Source organism: Gigantopelta aegis, chromosome 4 (assembly GCF_016097555.1).
Source record: "Gigantopelta aegis isolate Gae_Host chromosome 4, Gae_host_genome, whole genome shotgun sequence".
Taxonomy (NCBI): Eukaryota; Metazoa; Mollusca; class Gastropoda; order Neomphalida; family Peltospiridae; genus Gigantopelta; species Gigantopelta aegis.
The window spans coordinates 106,366,201-106,381,949 of record NC_054702.1 but is presented as its reverse complement, the minus strand read 5'-3'; the positions used below and the strand labels follow the sequence as shown (position 1 = coordinate 106,381,949).

The following is a 15,749-nucleotide window of genomic DNA, read 5'->3' as shown; positions in this document are numbered from 1 at the left end:
ACATTTTACCAAATGCTTGATCGATGATAAATTAATTTGCTCTAGTGGTGTTGTTAAACAAAAGAAACTTTATTCCTCTTCCCCCGAGGAAAACCACGATTACTGCCTAACATAATATTGTTTTAATATACAAACGTAACAAAAAAATCAACCTCCACTGAGGGGATTCGAACCACGGACTCTCAGTACGAAATATCCAGGACTCTACCAACAAATAGACTTCCTGTGGCGGGCGCCTAAAATCCTGGTAAAGAACCTCCTTTCCAACTCCTAGGGCTAAATGACACCAAAAAAAAACAAAAAAACAAAAAAAAATCTTTTAATTTTAGAAATGTCCGATATAAAATGCGTCAAAATTTCAGCATAATTTTTTTTTTTTATATTTGAATTTTTTTGGGAATGCGCAAACAAGTTGTAAAGTCCCTATCCTTTTTTTTTAGGTAAAGTTCGAAATTATCCTGTTACATTTCTGCCCCGGGTTGGGCCCCTGGCTTCTCTGAGGCCGAACCCCGGGGCGGACATGCTCGAAACCTGTGTGGTACATGAGCATGTTAAAACATTACGCACGCACTTTACCAACTGAGCTAATAGAGAAATTCCAACTAGCTACTGCCAGTAGGAGCACTTTATACCTACACTACTACACTTATTTAGTGCGCGTGGACTAAAAACCATGAGAGGTAATATTATGACGCTTATATGGAATAACGGCGAAGAGAAAATGTCATGATAAACTAACCATTTAACGTACACAATGCTGTTTTAAAAAGACAATTTTGTGAAGCTATGTATTGCTATATATTTTCCCATTATTCAATGTTTGTTTAAAAACAAAGATACCTTCTCTTCAGGAATACACACATTTCGACTGTTTACACTGACAATAACGGAGAAATATCAAATGTCAGCTGAAGGCTTTATTTTTCTAACTAGACGTTAAATCGTGCCCGTTTTTTTGTCCTTAAATTAGAATATATTTCCATTTTGTTTGGACTGTCTGGCAGTGCCATGTTTGTTGATTTTGTTTCGACTGTTTACAGAAAATACATGTGGTAAACGGCTCGCAAGTGTTACACTGGACCGCTCACTCGCTGGCAGCCACTATTTAGTCTACATAAACAACTGTTTATCTCGGACATCGCGAATATTTTAAAACGGCAACATCATAATGAAATCTGATAGACCACTTATATACTTGAACAAAACCAATTCCAAGAGACGCATGTAACATTGTTATACATTTATTTGAGAAATTTACTAACGAGATAATATTGTATAATTAGGGTTGGATAATACAGTATGCGTAACACAAAAAAGTACAGTGCTAAGCATACACTCCAGCTAATACCAATATAAAGCCAAGCTTAAAAATAGTTATACAACGATCTATTGGAAATTATAGTTACTATGGTACAGGTAGCACCATACGATATATCATTTCAACGAGGCGGGATGTAGCTCAGTGGTAAAGCGCTCGCAAGAGGCACATTCGGTCTAGGATCGATCCCCGTCGGTCATTGGGCTATTTCTCTTTCCAGCCAGTGTATATAACAGATATCTTGTTGCTAATCGAAAAACAGTAGCCCATGTCGTGGCGAAAACGAGTTTAGCTTCTAATGTGTTGTCTTTAACCAAATAATTGTAAATATGTGTTGAGAGCGTCGTTAAACAAAACCTTTCTCTTTTTCTCAGCGGATCAAAGTTGACTGCCTCATCTTTAAGTAAAACGCTCAATGTTTTAAATAGAGCACTGAATACTCTCATGCCTTTCATTAACGAGATTAAACGTTCTTTGGTTTGAACTAGTATAAGTGTACTAGGTGTACCGTGCTTGAACCATGAAGTGTGCCACTATTTAGAACGTCAGGTTTATGTGCGGAACTACGTAAGTAAAAGACGCTCCCGATTGTAGCCGAAACAAGAACTTACATATAAAATAGATGCCCTATGTGTCAATGTGCCTGGATATTACGATCTTAGGTTTTTGTTTTGCGTTGTTTTCAATGTTAGCAGAAGTAAACAAATAATACAAGGTACATTTTTTCCTTGATAAATTAACCGACTTGTTTCGCAAGACATCATTTGTCAGGAGTGCCGCATGACCCAAGCAAACTAAGAAGTAATTATTACCACGAGGATAGCTGCACAAGAACAATAATATCAAGAAGAAGAACATCATATAACTAATTAAAAAGTCTAATATTTATAATATTGACGAGTGAATCTTTCGGATTGGTTCTAGTGGTGTCGTTAAACAAAACAAAACTTTAACTTTCGGATTGGATGACTGTGACCTATTTACTGATTGCTAGAAAATAGGTGAAATACCTAAAGTAATTTTAGAACGCAATAATAATAATAATAATGATAATAATAATAATGATAATAAAAACCCACAGAATGTTTCAACAAAACAGGTCAAGTAACCACATAATATTGTTTTTGTAGCAAATATTAATATCAGAATTTTGTTATTGACCTCTAATATGAAAAACAAAACAAATGCCATATTCATAATTGTATCTGTGCACAAAGCAGATTTGAAGGGATATTTAAGTTGTAACAAAGCTTTGTTCCGTAAAAGCGTTATCAGATCTTTGTCAGGAGGACTGCCACACCAAGGACAATACGACCAACTTTTTAAAACATCCCCTGCGCGTGCTGTAACCTCACCGTGGTGCAGGGGTGTAACATTCTCTTTGAGAATGGCCAATACAGCACAAATTGAAGTTTAGAGTAAAATTCGGTGTCCGTAAAATTCTGTGATATTTGTGATATTTGTATTTGTATTTTTGGCACAGTTCTTTACACTGTTTTTGTTTAAACCTTGAATTTTTATATTGATGTTGATCATCACTTTATTTATTTGCATTACCATAGTTTGACACCCAATAGCCGATGTATTTTTCGTGCTGGGGTGTCGTTAAACATTCATTCATTCATTCATTCATTCATTTTAAAACATCTTAATGTCGTGACCTTACGCCCAGATGGATCCATCCAAGATATTTATATACTTTTATGTTTACAAAATAAGACAACAATTTCACAAATGATACAACTGATGCGCTACCAGTTGACGTCACCTGAGGTTTTGTGTTTGACAAATGGAAATTCGATGTAAATAAAAAGAAATGGGTTAAACGCTCTCACGTGCATATGAAACACGAAACATGGTTAGACAGATGTTACAGTATCACAGGAAAAACAACAGTGCCTCCATGTTAACATATACGTAGACCCCCCCCCCCCCCCCCCCCCCCCGACGACTCGGTAGTGCTATGTTCATTTGCTTTGCCACATATTGCATCAGAGAAAAGACGTATGCCAAAAAAGATTTTACTAAATAATGGCACACACCCAAATTTGTTATTTTATTAAGAGACATATTCGGTGCATTTTGGCCTGTCACTGGCATCTACAATCGAACCAGCTATAAATGGAAACCATGTATAACAATCACCTGGCTAAAAGGGCACTGATGCATTTGTTGTAAATGTTTGATGATACCCAGGCCCTAATTTAGCCGGCGAAATGAGCGTTTTCTTCGCCAAAAGTCGGCTCAAGTCGCCAAGTTATTAGCACTAGTGAGAAGTGGAAATTTGGACATAATCATACCACATGTTAAACAAATAAAAGCTAAAAGAAAGAACAAAGAAAATAAATAATAATAAAATAATATATTGTGTGTTAAAAACCCCCCAACCAAACAAAAGAAGCCCCTCCAAAACAACAACAACAAGCCTAAAACAAACAAACAAACAAACAAACAAACAAAAACAACAGTAGAGGCCCACCTTCCAAAAACAATATGCACCCCCACCCCCCCTAAAAAAAACCTATTTTAAATTCCACTTATCAGAGATCAAGATTCCATGTTTAAATCTGAACGACAAAACCGTAACAATTGATCAGGTCCGTATCTCTGCACAGTGCAGAGTCCAACAGGAATTTGGCAAAACCGTGGTTGATTCCACGAATCTCTGTCTGGTGCCTCGTCTACTCCTGAGGAACGACTACACTGGTTACTATTGCTACTGTGTGACTATGTGATATTCAACACGACGACGACAACGATAGTGACCATTTTAAGAGTTTCCAGCTAACAAAACATTAACACAAATAGTACAACGGGCGCCTGCAACCACCTACCTTACTGATCATAAAAGTTGCAATATTAATTATTGTGCAATATTCCAAATGAGGAAGGTTTACAACAAAATGTATCTTGTTTTATCTTATCTTTCTAATTTCAGTTTCTCATTGGTAGTTAAACAACACTGCTATGTGATCATTTCATTAATTTTAGCTCGATTTTCATGTTTATATCCACTTAAGGTTGAAACATGCTGTCACACAACACAACTTTCTGAACTGTCTGTCTAGGGGAGAGAGAGAGAGAGAGAGAGAGAGAGAGAGAGAGAGAGAGAGAGAGAGAGAGAGAGAGAGAGGGAGAGGGGGGTAGGTTGTAGTGGAGTCATTAAAACTCGCAACAGACAGAATCTGGTATCGGGACTTGAACTCAGTACCTACCATCCTAAATACCGATGGCTTCGCAAACAGAGATAATTAATTACACCATAACGTATTAATGGACTGATACTCCCCATCTTCAGACCGGTGAACTATATGGATGTATTCTTTATAATTTTCCAGGTAACATGATCGGTGTCCACACGTGTTAATCTTCATTCACGCGAACCTGCGGCACCACGCTGGTTGGGTTTAGAAATCGGAGAATAGACAACTCCACTGTTGTAGACAATCGCGGCAAGATGCCCGCTAAGATAATGTCCCGCGACAACGCCAAATTACACGCAATCTCAAACACGGCTCCCGGACCGACGCAATGGCGTGTCACGTGACCCGAGCGAGACTGGAAGTGTCGGTTAATGACATCGTTCGAACGGGAGCGATGAATAATGTCGGAAACACAATACTTGGATAATTTGTTACCATACAGGAATTCGGCAACAGAACACATTTGGTGCATATGTTTGGTTTGATTTTGAAACTGAGTAATTACCAGACACCTGGTGTGTTTATAGACGCGTATCAGATAGCAGACGCAGTCATGCATGCACGTGCTTCGAGTTTGACACTGTCTTGGATATCAGTTTGTCAACGGGTCTACACACAATGTTAATCCACTGACAGAAATAAAAACATAATAACAAACATCATACAGTCGGACCGGCTACACCTTACGTAACAACAACCTGAATATATAGGGCAAGGATGCATAATTGCAAAGATCGTTTTCTTTATAAAGACCATTCCTCAGACTATAAAGTACACCATACACAACAAGCATTGTGAGAGTACTGCTAAAACAATACATGTCCACTATCGGGCCCAACAAATTTTCGTATGTCCTAAATTCAAGAGCCATAACTCTGTGAAAAATGGATAAATTACCAATAAAGTCAAACATGATCTGTTACTGAAAATGATAAAGCTATACACGAAATTTCAGCTCAAAATCTTGAGACATTGGTACCCCCCACCCCCCCCCCCAAAAAAAAAACCACCCCAAAAACCCAAACCCAAAACAAAACAAACCCCAAAGGAAAACAACAACAAAAAAACTAACGTCAGGAAAACAATTTTTGAAGTGTCTAAGTTCAAGGACCATAACTCTGTTAAAAACAGGTAAATCGCCATGAAAGTCAAATTTGATATGTAACAGTACATAATAAAACTATACACAAAATACGAACTCAATATCTCACGAAATCATAACAAAACACCCATCTGAAAGGACAGACAGAAGGACGGAGGCGAAACCTATAGTCCCTTCCGAAATGGGACTAACAGATATGCATACGATAACGTAGCGCTAACTTCGACATATTTGGAAATTATAGTAATACAGATATAGATATTATTAACATGGACATTACAAAAGCTATAATATTTATTAAATTATATATTTGAAAATTACAAAATAGACGTAAAGGCTTGATTATATTATGATATAACAAAAATACAATTATAGGTTTGACTGCATTCTTTCCCGTGAGATGACAAAAACACAAGTACAGTTTTAACATTAAATATTTTTTTCTCCTACAATAATGGGAACCGGATGTGGCTAAGAAAATAGAACACTTAGGACCATGGTTTCGTAAATAAGTTTAAAATTGTTTTGTTTAACGACATCACTAGAGCACATTGGTATATTAATCGTCGGCTATTGGATGTCGTAACCAAAGCCTAGATCCACCCCTGATTGGTGGACCAGTTGGGTTACTTCTGATTTCACCCGATTGTGGGAGACTTTCATAATTTCCTAGAACATACTTCAAACACCTATGAGTTTGACTCCATCTGTATCACCTAACCAGATCTTGTTTCTCTTGTGTTTGATCTGAACCATCTAATCAGATCTAGTATCACTGGAGGTTAGATTTGCACCACCTAACCAGATCTGGTTTATCTGGAGGTTATATCTACACCACCTACTCAGATCTAGTATTACTGGAGGTTAGATCTGAACCAACTAATCAGATCTAGTACCACTAGAGGTTAGAGCTGGACCATGTAACCAGATCTGGTTTATCTGGAGGTTATATCTACACCACCTACTCAGATCTAGTATTACTGGAGGTTAGATCTGAACCAACTAATCAGATCTAGTACCACTAGAGGTTAGAGCTGGACCATGTAATCAGATCTGGTTTCTCTGGAGGTTATATCTACACCACCTACTCAGATCTAGTATCACTGGAGGTTAGATCTGTACCATTTAACCAGATCTGGTTTCTCTGGAGGTTAGATCTGCACAAGTTAACTTGATCTGGTTTCTCTGGAGATTAGTTCTACGCTACCTGCCCATCTATAGAATGTGTGCTAGTATATAACCAGAACAAAAGGATACTCAAACATTACCATTCGACTGAGCCACTTTCAAAGTCAACTCCGTATCTGTACTGCACACGTACATCATTGTATTCAAGTGGAAAAACATATGGCAATGGGTATGTTATTAAGTCGTAGAATTAAAATATATATATATTTTGGTGCTACATGAATATATGTACACTGTACTTGCAAATTCTTAAATACTTTATTTACTGAATTATTTGATTATTTATTTATGTTATTATTAGTGGGGTTTTTTTTTATCTAATATTTATTTATTTTACACCGTGTGCGGTTTTCACAGAGTAAGCATTTTTAAACATTTAATAGTATATGACGTTACACCTGGTTGAAAATGGAGTGTATAAATTTAAAACTGGCAGCAACCAGTAGTTTCTCGTAGAAGTCAATTTTCTACCTCCCACGTTGAAGAGCCACGTATCAAGTGCTAGCAATAGTATATTCACTGAGTTTCGTTCGACATGACTCCAAGTGTGGTCCGCCGTAATCAAATATTGTTTGTATGTTTTAAAGACCTCCAATTCAGTTTGGTGCTTCTCCCAGCTGCAAACAGAAGATGGGATAATAGACAAGAATAAGAGAAAGTTTCTATGGCCAATAAAAGTCTTAAATGTATGAATTGCGGTCATTAATCTTTCCTGTTACTGACGTTAAGGAATTGGTTTTCCATTTATATATTACGAACCCATTATTCGATAGGTACCCAGAAACACACACACACACACACACACACACACACACACACACACACACACACACACGCACACACATTTATTTATTCATTCATTCATTCATTTATTCACTCACTCATATACTGCCATTTCGTTTTCTGGAGTTTGCTTTTGATATAGTTACGGCATTTATTAGTTTATTGATCAACTGACTTATAATTGCAGTTGAAATGACAAACAAGAGAAAAAAGGTTGCACATCTAAAACACAAAGTCAACGTTTATTTTGTTTAACAAGAACACATTGATTTATTAATCATCGGCTATTGGATGTCGTCCGGCTTTTAGAGGTACACTAATTTGCACTAAATAAAAGAGTCCGGTGTTCAATTTAGAGAGGTTTCCGGTTTAGATAGGTAAACTTTAGTGTTAAAAGATGCGTAAATCACAGTACCGGATTTGAGAGAATTCCTGTTTAGAGAGGTCCGGTCTTGATGAATTTCACTGTATATTATATTATATTATATATATATATATATATATATATATATATATATATATATACATATATATATATATATATATATATATATATATATATATATATATATATATATATATATATATATATATATATATATATATATATATATATATATATACATATATATACATATACATATATACATATATATATATATATAAATCTAAAACTGGGAAAAAGAAAAGAAAAAAAAAAAAAAAGATAAAAAAAAAGGAGAAAGAATGCCATTGTATATGTTTGCCTAGAAAAGTAATTAATATTTTAAGTCATGTATCTCTGCGACAGATCTTGACAAACAAATCAGCCTCTTAAAGCAGCAGGGCCGTGAACGAGCATGTCCGACCGTCACTCACTCGTCAGCTGTGGCCAGGGGTCGCGGTGCACTGTGGGATACCGATGACCCATCTTGTCACCAGTCGGCCTCTTCAAATTAACCTGTTCAAGATCCTAACGGTTCTTAGACGAGTTTCTTTTTGTTTGTTCGCAGCATCTCAGCTTACCTTGGCATTGAGCGACAGGCGTCAGGGGCACGGGCGATGTGTGTGTGTTCGCGCGCGACTCTTGTTTTAAAGTGACACCTTTGTTTTAAACGCTTAGCGAAACAGCACGTGTTGCACGGGCACACTTCGTCAGGGAGCTATTATGTTTGAATTGGATTGGGTGTTAAAACGCGATTTAATTAATTTTATGTACACACAGTTCGCTTTTGAAACCAACCAAGTACAAATACGTGTAGGGAAACTGTATACGGATCATCAGTGTGCTTCGTGTTCGTATTTAATTACAGCTAATGAATTCAATTCAAAATAAAATATTGGGTGGTTTTTTGTTTTATTGTGGACGGGGCTTTTTTTAAACAAGAGGGTAAAAGTGTGTGTTGGGAGGGAAACACAAACAAACAAGCAAACAAACAAAACCCCGTGTATAAATAATTAAACCTTGATCTGACTAATGTTTTGGATGTAAATTACTAATTACTGTTGTAGCACTAAAGGCAAACTCATCGTAACCATACCGTAAAAATAAATAAAAAACTAATACATCGAAAACAAAAATGTTAGCACTGTTTCTAGATAGCGTCAGGAATCCCGGAAACACAATTTTTAAAAGCCTTACTAAAGGAAAGGAAATGTTTTATTTAACGACGCACTCGTCACATTTTATTTACGGTTATATGGCGTCGGACATATCGTAAAGGACCACACAGATATTGAGAGAGGAAACCCGCTGTCGCCACTTCATGGGCTACTCTTTTCAATTAGCAGCAAGGGATCTTTTATATGCTCCATTCCACAGAGAGGATAGTACATACCACGGCCTTTGTCACCCCAGTTGTGGAGCACTGGCTGGAACGAGAAATATAGCCCAATGGGTCCACCGACGGGGATCAATCCTACACCGACCGCGCATCAAGCGAACGCTTTACCTCAGGGCTACATCCCCCCCCCCCCCCTTACTAAAGGAATCTTTATGGTATTATTTTACAAATGAGGGTAATTAAAATGGAGAGGTATAAAGTGATCCCACCTACCACTAACCAACGGTTATATGGCGTCGGACATACGGTAAAGGACCACACAGATATTGAGAGAGGAAACCCGTTGTCGCCACTTCATGGGCTACTCTTTTCGATTAGCAGCAATGGATCTTTTATATGCGCCATCCCATTGACAGGATAACACATACCACGGCCTTTGATGTACCAGTCTCAAATTGTAGGATCGGCTTAAACTTTCAAAAAGAATAGTTTTGATGTAATTATTTTGATGTTGCGGAAGACGCACTATTTACAGTTCTAAACAGCCTCAAACATCAAAGCTGCTTACAGACAACTTAAATTTAGTATGAAATTGCAGGAATGTGCATGCATACCATACTAAGTATTGTTTATGTTATACTAATTGTTTAATAAATAGTATGTTGCATTTGCAGTTAAATTACTGACATTACAATCGCGCTAACATTTTTCGAAGCAGTCTATTTTAGCCCGTGTACAGTGGGTATTGCTGATCAACAGTGACCGTGTCGCTCCAGCGAACGTATTGGCATATTTAATTTTAGAACATATCTTCAAATAAATATTATGATTATTAAAAGTTATTGACATTGATGTAATTTCTACATAAATAACTGACGGTACGTCCTTCTACTTGGTGTACAGTAGTTGTGAAATTTACCGCCCAACAAAAGATCTACAGTTCTAAACCAGAAAAGTAACATTCGGTAAAAATTCACATTTTCGCCGCAAAATTCATAGTTTTACTGTATTTTAGTTACAGTTAAAATATAGAAATCATATTTAAATTTTGTGAATGTCACGTTAACAATACAAGACGTCTAGAACTACTACACACTTCTAACATTTATTCCCAGATTTAATATAGATTGATCACCATTTCACAAAATTAATTTTGAGTCTTGACAAATTTGATTCCTGCGTATACTGTCCTCCATGCTAGTGTTTGTAATTTCAAAGCATGTGTTCATCCACCTCAGTTTCCTTTCTATAAACCTATGATTTTAGATCTCACTCATTTGGGCACAACGGGGACTTTTGTCTTTCCTGAGTGCAGGAAGGTCGTTTTAGTTCAGCTGTTATTAACAGCTGCTGGAGAGTTGTCACTATTCAAGAAAGCATTTCAAATTATATTAATGCAATTAAACAACATTTCAGTGTTTTTGAGGTGAAATAGTTTTAGGTCAGCATGCAACGATTATGTTTGTACTTAATTGGGCGTGATTATTTTAGGCATATGTATTTTAGGCACAACGTTTGTCGCCTCGACTTTGTTGCAATCTAAAGCCCTAAAGCCAAGCTTGAAACATTTCAAACATTTGTTTCTGCATATATATGCCATTTTATTTTCATTTCCGCAGGTTAAATACAATTACATCAGACATTAATTTCTGTTAAAATCATATAATATTATATTGGTATGATTGAAAATGATAAACATTCAACAACACTTGACCCAACAAACTTTATTTTGAAAAGGCCAGCTCTGCTGAAAAACTTTCTGTCGTAAAATCTTGTTTTACCTGTCATATTTTCTGATGCTAGTGAAGCCACTGGTAGGTACGAACCATCTACGCAAACTGTTGAACGAAAAGGTCGTTTGTCTGTTTTATGTGCCAAAATCTGTATTTTAAAAAAAGACATGTTTTTTAATACGTGTGTGTGTGTGTATGTGTGTGTGTGTGTGTGTGTGCGCGCGCGTGTATATGATTAGTATATCTTATACATTTCTATTTATTGTAAATGTCGATAGTTTATAATGTCTGTATGTTTTAATATTTAAGTGATTTTTAAAGTCTCTCATAAATCCATAAGTAGTGGCCTTTATATTGTTAAGAATGAGTCTTGTGTATTTTACTGTGTATACGTTCAGTGAGACTTTAATAAAATATCTGTCTGTTTGTCCCTAAAAATCATCATCTGCAACCCAGCTATGTATCATGTCATTTTGTTTAGAAAAGGGAGTGTCGGCACTATATTTTACCTTCACTACAACTAACATCAGTGACCAAAGATTAGGAATTGCACATAACCAAATTCAGGAAATTTTGCCCAGAACAAACTGGACACATTATGATGCAGATGAAACTGGTGATGGTGAATGACGTCAATGAAGTGATATGCGTTTCTATCTCAAGATCCATTCCTTAACGTGGTGAGGTAGCTTGCATGTCTCAATGACTCGGAGAGCTAACCCAGCTGGAGCATCAGCTCCTGGTAGGGTCACCCAAGCTGGACTGGTTAAAGAGTAGACTAGACTAATATGGACCGGACAGTCAAAGGACGTGAGTCGAGAAAAACATCTGTCTAGGAGTAGCAAAATCCAAAATCAAAACTGGACTGGAGAGGCTCAGAATCCTAGTAAGGAAACTCCTAGGAAAAGGAAAACTCCAAACTCAAACCAAGTCCACTGAAGTCAGAGTACAAAAGCTATGCATCAGCATTAGCGTGGAAACCGAAAGGAAATGTCTGTACATGCACCAAGCTCTATGATCATCATCATCGATATGCGTGTACAGGTATATCGTGGGGGGTTTTCTTCATAAAAGTATTAATATTTTTAATTTTACAAAAATTATAATTCATCTTTTTAGAATCAAATTATAATGTAATTATATTCATTATATAATTTGTAAAACATATAGTCACACGTTTACAAAATCCAATCATTTTAAAAGCCGCATAACATGTCTATTTTGAGAACCAACTTTCTGCACTTGTTAAGACGACATTGGTTGTCTCCCCATTAGTTTATTGTCAATATTTGTTTTAGTATTACTCAACATAACAAATCACACACACACACACACACACACACACACACACACACACACACACACACTCACTCTCTCTCTCTCTCTCTCTCTCTCTCTCTCTCTCTCGCTCTCTCTCTCTCTCTCTCTCTCTCTCACACACACACACACACACACACAAACTATAAAAATCTGACAATTTATCAAAACGTTGGTTTACTTTGTGGTTTGCTTTATTAATGCACGACACTAAATAGGAAAGGTATTTGACATTTTGTGATCATAAATGATTCATATATGTTAATATATTAAGAAAGTAAAGACAGTTATTTTTTACAAGTATGTTACAGGCACAGAAAGTAAAAAAAAAACAATCAGAAAAAAAAGAAAGAATGTTTTTAAAATAACATTTTTGTCTTTTTTTTTTAATAGTTATGAAATATTGGAGTAATTCATGAGCGAATGTGGTCAAACATGTCAAGATATTTGACATGCAAATAATGGTTTGTGGTAACAATAGATTAGAGGAGATAAAATTATTATTACTATTATTATTTTTTTTTATTATTATTATTATTTTTATTATTATTTAATTAGTATTATTTTTGAATATGATGTGTTATCCCTACCTATAGCTCGTTCCATCAAATACTTTTTTCTCTCAATAATACCAGGTTGGTTTCAAGTAAAAAGAAAAGAAAACTGTTTTGGAAACAACAAATATGTTCTCTTTCAACTTCAACCACACGGACAGGTCAATTATGATTACACCAACAAGTAACATTTGTTTCATCCGATGTTAACATATCGATTTTATAGTAACACTTCACTCGTACGATGAACTCGGTGCGATTACACCGTCTCACTACGTACCAATATTGTAAGTTCCCTGATTGGATAGATTTTACAATCAACTCGTGCGTGTGTGTGAAACATCATATCAATGTCTTTACAGTGTTATGTCACCATGATACAAAACCAGGACGGTACATGTGATTTATTGATTTTTTTTAAAAAATAATAGTATTTTGCCTACGCTAGTGAAAGCAGCACAGACCGTGGATGCGACATTTTCATTTGGAAAGCAGTTCAGCTAACTAATGGACATTGTGGTAAAACAAAGACCGGCCTCGGTGGCGTCGTGGTTAGGCCATCGGTCTACCGGCTGGTAGGTACTGGGTTCGGATACCAGTCAAGGCATGGGATTTTTAATCCAGATACCGACTCCAAACTCTGAGTGAGTGCATCGACCAGTGATCCATAACTGGTTCAACAAAGGCCATGGTTTGTGCTATCCTGCCTGTGGGAAGCGCAAATAAAAGATCCCTTGCTGCCTGTCGTAAAAGAGTAGCCTATGTGGCGACAGTGGGTTTCCTCTAAAAAAGTGTCAGAATGACCATATGTTTGACGTCCAATAGCCGATGATAAGATAAAAAATCAATGTGCTCTAGTGGCGTCGTTAAATAAAACAAAAATCAGTCCCGACAATGCTAATCAAGGCTTCACCACACTCGGTTAAATGTTTGTGATTGTTGCTGTGGTATAAGGGAAGTAACTACTGTTATTTTATTATAACCCAGAATCGTGTTCTATTGTACCATCCTTGGTGACTACAAGAGTTATGCAAGAATAATAATTAATACGTCACCATACAACCCCTGCAACCCCACCGAAACAACAACAAAAAAAAACCCTAAAAAAAAACAAAAAAAAACAAAACAAACAAAACAACAACATGCTGTGAAGAAAAAATATAATAGTCCACAGCCAAAAAAAAAGAAGAAAGAAAAAAAAAATAATAAAAAAAAAAAAAGAAAGAAAAAATGCCGTAGAACATTAAAAACTCTACAGCATTGCCAGTTGCCGCGTATATTGCCGCTTGACAAATATTAATGAAATCAAAATTATTTATTTAAAAATATTAATTAAATCTCTGGGAGACAAATATTAACAAACAACTATTATTAAACAACATTAATATAATAATAATAATAATAATAATAACTAAAAGGTGACCCTAGTGTACTGACCAATAAATTTATAAAATAAAGTTCTAGCTTCAGATTTCACGCTGTCATTCAAATACAAATCCCGACTATTGTTTGGAAATTAAAAGAAAATTAGGCGCCATCTATTTTTCATAAATAATATTTTTAAAATCCTCTATCTGAAAGTCACCGTGAAATATGATCCCGTTGTGTGATTTTTCACGCAATTTTATAATTTAAATTTGATAACTCACACCATGTGACTAAACTTTGAAACTGAACCTTTCTCCCTCGAGTACATTTAATGCTATTATTTTCTGTAAGCGTCAAACAAGGTTTTTGAAATTCAGCGTTATCAATCTCCAGAAACGCACAATGTGATGGACGCACGCTGCTATACGTGGCGTGACTTTCGTCCAAACCGGAGGTAATATAAAATATTAAATCAAAACGGCAGGTAGCGTTTCTAACAAATTGATCTAAAATGAATAAATACCGAAGTGAAATTTTATTTATTTCTTCTGAATAGAAGAAGCTTGTGCAATAATTTTAAAGCTGGACTCTGGCATTGTTCTAGATACAACTGTATATAGAATAAATCAAGCTTGCACGTAGGAATATACAAAAGGCCGTGTGCGTGCGCGTATGTATTTGTGACAATACTATATATATATATATATATATATATATATATATATATCTGTGTGTGTGTGTGTACATGTAGGATAAACAAGCAAAAACAAATATGGTTGTGTCCCACACCGCCCAAATATAGTTACCCGAAGCGTGATGGGTAGCAAGATCCTTCGCAATCAATGGACTGTTTCTCGTCCCAACCAGTGCCTTATTAGTACTTCCTTCAAATGTCATTGCGTGGCTTGTCCTGTCTAATGGAAAAGTGAATATATAAAAGATCCTTTGTTGCTTATGCGATAGGAGTAGCCTGTGTGGCGGTCGCGGTTTCCAATCTCTTTCTCAACCAAGTATCAAAATGCGCACATGTTAGACACCAGATAGTACCAAGGTCTCGTTAAACGGACACTCTTTAGAAGTTTACTAACAAGTACATCACATACACAGGGCCGTAGCCAGCATTTCGAAGGGCGGGGAGGGGGGGGGGGGGGAGACGAGGGAGAGGGTTGGGGTTCGACTAAGTATTTGTTGAGGCCTTTTTGATATCAAACTTTGTATGGTGGGCCCAGGGGCATGCTCTCCTGGAAATTTTGAAATATCTGAAAGCCTAAAACGCGTTTTCCTGGCATCTGAAATTTAGCACTCAATATTGCTTATTATAACCTTTGTAACAAAAAGGTACGTGTACCTCAGAACTATGATCAGTTCATTTAATAACGAACATATTTAAAAAGGAAACACATTACCATCTTAGAAATTG

General features: G+C 36.2%; 1 long non-coding RNA gene across 1 annotated transcript; it reads right to left on the bottom strand.

The window, feature by feature from the left end:
- Positions 1 to 7,129: 7,129 nt before the first annotated feature.
- LOC121370304 lies at positions 7,130 to 15,375 on the bottom strand. The gene is made up of 3 exons (XR_005957669.1): positions 15,136 to 15,375; positions 11,139 to 11,238; positions 7,130 to 7,428 (listed from the first exon to the last, which is right to left on the bottom strand). It is a non-coding gene; the product is annotated as an uncharacterized LOC121370304 (long non-coding RNA).
- Positions 15,376 to 15,749: the final 374 nt, after the last annotated feature.